The sequence below is a fragment of the Grammomys surdaster genome, unplaced genomic scaffold, assembly GCF_004785775.1.
Source record: "Grammomys surdaster isolate TR1022 unplaced genomic scaffold, NIH_TR_1.0 125996, whole genome shotgun sequence".
Lineage (NCBI taxonomy): Eukaryota > Metazoa > Chordata > Mammalia > Rodentia > Muridae > Grammomys > Grammomys surdaster.
Genome location: NW_021620812.1, coordinates 1,836,193 through 1,841,468, shown reverse-complemented (window position 1 = coordinate 1,841,468; position 5,276 = coordinate 1,836,193).

Sequence of the window (5,276 nt, the reverse complement as noted above, 5' to 3'; positions counted from 1 at the left end):
CAGCTTTAAATAAACTCAAGAAAAAATATTTTCTTGTTTCTAGGAAAAGACTTTGAAAGATTATTGAAGTACATTAGGTAGTTTCCAAAGGTCTCCCATGGATAGTAGATGAAAATTTAATTGTCTGTATTTAAAAAAATAAAAAAAACCATATGAATCATATTTCAAATAAATATACATGACTTAAAAATTAAATTAAAAAAAAGCATTCGGCAAAATTTACTTGAGGTTTGGTAAAGTAAAAAATGAGTTTTGGGTTTGGTGCAGCCACAGATATTTGAAAAAAAAAATCCCGAAATAATAATCAAGTCACAAATATGTGCACGTTAGGCTACTCTGCGGACACTTGACTGTGATGATGTTTGGGGATGGATCACTTATTTTCTTCCACTAAGAAAAATAAATCTACTTCTGACAAATTCAAAGAAGATCATACTTACATTTTCCAGTGAATTCCTATAATTTGAAAACCCAATAATTTAACAGGCATGCTGCTGCTTGCTTTTAAGAGGGCAGGGGCACGCTATTCTTATGATTATGGTATTCAGAAATTGGCTTCTGCCACAGCCCATCTTTCCTCTGAAAGTTTGATGATAATTGAAGGGGGCATCTCATCTATCTTTGCATCTTCCCTTGTCCCAGTCCTTGTCTCTTTTTGAGTTTGATGAAATAAGCAGATCCTGGGTTATGTTGGGAACAGCAAAGCCTAGCTGCCTTCCATTCGAGAGCTTCCATCTCTCCAGGTGCCAGCACCACACTGCTGCCTGTGCCACATGCTGTCCCCAGCTTTAGAGTCTCTGCTACCTTGGAGCCTCCAACACATCTTCCCATCACTGCTTACCTTGTGGACCACACTAGCAAGAAGAGCACTAGAAGTGTCTTGAATTACCTATGAGACCAGATTTTAGTTGAAACATTCCTCAACAATGATATTCTGACATTTTTTTTGGAATACACAACAGGATTTGACTCAAACCATAGCAGGAAGAGAATGCAAAGGTATTGCATGGTGCCCAAGAACTTGTAAATGTTCATTGCAATGAGTCATTGGTCTGGTTTGAGGCCTCTGGCTTCTTCTATACCATGAATACTAGAACTTCACTGGGACTCCTCTCAGATATCCTGTTGTTGCCCTGTGTTATGAAGATCTTGCAGCTTTGGATTTGCATGACTGGCCCCTTCATGTGTTCTAGCAGTTCATAGATGGGGTAGATGTTGGAATGAGCCAACTCAAAGCCCTGAATCTGGGCCTGGGTGGTAGCTGAGCTGGTTAGCTCACCATCTCATATACACACACCACCAAAATAAACTCAACAGCATTCCCTGGACTAGCTCACCCAATGATGCAGCCAGCAAGGTGCAGGGCCAGCTCCCTGGCCCTCCCTTGGGATGGCTCACCCAAACCCTCTCCACTAGGATTGCTTTACTGTGCTGCCCAGGCAAGATGCAGGGCAAACTCTCCCAAGTGCTGCAGCTGGTGAGGGGTTGGGCTAGCTCTCCTGCTCCCATAACCCTAGGGCCAGCTCTCTTACCTGCTGCAAGTGGTAAAGGTTTCTAAAAGGTTTCTATGTTTCTAATGTAGACTTTATCACAGGAGTGGATAAAGAGGTCAGAGATTGCCGGGAGCCTCCTGGCCCAGATAGGGTAGTGGCAGGGGCACAGAGTAGGATTCTGGTGATGGCTTTAAAGTCTGAGGGTCTCAGGGCTTTCTGGTTCTCTGACCTGTATTGAAATGTTGATGATAACTTTTAAAAAGTCCTAAGTACTACATCTGAGGATTAAAGACTGCAGGCTTAGGTGATTAACACCTGTAGCCTAACAGCAAAGGATTAGGCAATTCGGCCTTTGTTCTATCTCAGTAGGAACTGCTGGACTCTAATGTATGCCTGCTAGTCTGAGGTCACAGGAAGAAAAGACACTTAGAGAAGCGATTATAGAGTTTATTACTAAGTGTAAAAAGTTTCCTATGAAGGCTATCTAAGGAGAAAATCGGAAAGGTCCTAAGTGGGGAAAAGGAAGAAATTCTAACAAGGGAAACATTCTAAGGGAAAAAATTTGAGGCAGAGGAAAAGGAAGGGAAGGGACAAACTACTACTACTACTACTACTACTACTACTACTACTGCCTCTTTGTCTTTGTCTTCAGTACTTATGCATCTTTCAGAGTACACGATTACATGTTACAAAGTTCATCACAAGTTCACACCAAAAGTCAAATCATAAATCCAAATAGAAGTTTACAACACAGAATATTTACATGCATATCCATTAGGGGTAATTATCTGGCTAAACATCCATCACCTGTCTAACTACACAGGTTCACTGAAGGTTTAAAACTATAACTAAGAAATTAGTGAAGTTCTGTATAGATAAACCCAGGCAACATTTTATCTTTTGTCCTAGCACCTATAATAAATTGTGAGTTCCCATTTAGTGACCTTTGGTTAATTGTTTTATAACCTCATTGGAATATACTCTGAGCAGGGGAAAGTCTGGTTACTATCTAAGAGCAATTAACTGATGACACTTGGGAGACTAGCAGAGTTCTCATTGCAGTTTTGACAATCAGAGAGGGACCTAATAGCAGTCCCGTTATAATAGAGCTTAATAATCATTGGTATAATTTTAGGAATTCTTTTTTTTTTATTTTTAGGAATTCTTATAGGATCATCATTAAGACTTAAGAAGTCATCTATTTGTCTATATAACACCACTAAAAAGACAGTACGTCTTCATGGATCTGCAGAGATATGCTCCAAAGGGGTGTGCTATTGCTTAGTGATTGTTATATTTGTTTAATAATAATAATAATAATAATAATAATAATAGGAAAAGCATATTAATAGCAGGAATCTTTCCTAAAATGAGTTCCTTACAGCCTTGCTGAATAAGAACTTACTTGTTAGCCAGGCGGTGGTGGCGCACGCCTTTAATCCCAGCACTTGGGAGGCAGAGGCAGGTGGATTTCTGAGTTCAAGAGTTCGAGGCTAGCCTGGTTTACAGAATGAGTTCCAGGACAGCCAGGACTACACAGAGAAACCCTGTCTCGAAAAAACAAAAACAAAAACAAACAAAAAAAAGAACTTACTTGTTGCAGATTATATAATAATCCAAGGCAAGCATTTCAGGATGATAACCTGCTAATTATTAGATTGTCCCATTATGGCTCCTGACAGGAGATAAATAGTTGTACTTTTAATGTCACACTTGTGGGTAATTTTACAGAATACATAAAAACAACCAACCAACCAACCAAACCAAAAATTTCATTAAATATTTGTATAAGTTGTCATTTTTCTCCTTTGAATATACTAATTTTCTTTTTGTTTTAGTTGTCTTTCACTTTTTTATTGGGTATTTTATTTATTTACATTTCAGATGTCATCCCTTTTGCCCATTTCCCCTCCCTAGAAACCCCCTATCCCATCCCCCTCCTCCTTTTTGCTTTTATACCATTTTAATTACATGCATATATTAAGGTCAGTTCTAGGTTGAGCGTCTAGCAATACAATAGATGCAAATAGTCAAGGAACAAGCAAGACAATAAACACAAATAGTCAAGGAACAAGCAAGACAATAAACATAAATAGTCAAAGAACAAGCAAGGCATTAAACCCTATTACGTGAACACTCCCGTGATCACTGTTTCTAAGGTCTTATCAGGATGACCAAAATATCTGAGCCTACTTCCCTGTCCGAACCCAAAGTCATTTTCATGTCTGAAGTCTACTTCCTTGTACTAGCCTAAAATTTAGATTCCTGCCTGAAATTACTTCTTTGTTCTAGCCTAAGATTTAGATTCCTGCCTGACGCCCACTTCCTTGTCCTTGGCCAATGCCATATTCCTGCCAAGCAGCCCATTTCCTTGGCCTATGTCAGATTTTTGCCAAGCAGCCCTAAAGGCTCTCTGCCTCTCCTCCTTTTTTATTTCATTAACAAGACTGAGACTATCTTAGGCCAAGAATGCCTTCCTTATCTATCATGGAAAATGCATTATCCAAAGCAATGCACTTCTGTCTTAGGTTTGTAAGGTTCTGTGCAGAATCTTACTCATCCTTGGCTTGCCAGCCTGTTAATTGAATAATTCTGTCTAGGGGTCCATTTTTAGGTTCAAGCCATGTATTTTGGCTGCCAACATGTTGATGTTGTTAAAGACAAGCTTTAATATGATGGGCAGGAATAAAAGTATTCTCAGGACAAAAAGGGCTAGCCTGATCAAGCTATATATGCCATTCTTGAAGCTTGACCAAAATAGAAATACTGACCTCAGGCCATAGGTCATTCTATGTTAGTAAAGTATTGACTATTCATTAATTTAAAAGTAGTTTTTGCCTTGAATGAGCCGTGAGTTCATCTAGGGAGACTTAACATTAGAAATGCAACACTTCATGTGTCATATACAGTTTTGGAAATACCAAAGGACTATGGTGCTGGAAATGATAGAAAAATGAAATGATTTTCATGACCAGTGAGCCTACAGAGAATGTACAAGAATTCTTTAAGGGAAAGAGAGACAAGCAAAGGAGACTTCAGGCCAAATAAATATGATCCTAAGTAAGATTTTACAAGACAGCAGTCTGAATAACCCAGAGCCAGCAGCTACTTGGAGTAATTTATGTTCTCTTCTACTTCTGCTGGAATTATCTCTATCATCAGTATTATTCCCTATACCAGTGGTTCTCAACTTTCCTTATGTTACAACCCTAATATAGTTCCTCATGTTGTGATGACCACCACCCACAAAATTATTTTCATTGCTATCTCATAACAGTAATTTCGCTATGGTTATGAATCATAATATAAACATAATGTAAATATCTGTGTTTTCTGATGGCATTAGGTAACCCCAAAGGGGGTCTTGACCCACAAGTTGAGAAATATTGTCCTATACCCACAGAGGCTGACATTACATGTTTGGTAATGGTATCCTATCTTTCCAGTTGACTCTTGTTCTCTTAGATAACTGCATTTATTTTCTTTATATTTTTGGCATCCTCTTACAGATACCTGTCCCCCATTCTCTATATTATTAAGACATAGTATTTTACAGAGACTGCCTTAAGTTCATTCACGTGCCCTCATCTGCATGTGACGATGCGCATCCACTGTCTACCATAGAAGTCTATGTCTATGTCTATGACCCTAGTGTCATTTCTTCCCTTGTACACGACTTTACTTCTCTTCTGTTGTACTTCAACTACTTCAAGTTCTTTTCCCTTCTTTCCTGACAGGTTGATCTCCAATAGCACCAAGATGGACCCCATTCCCTGCTTCTCC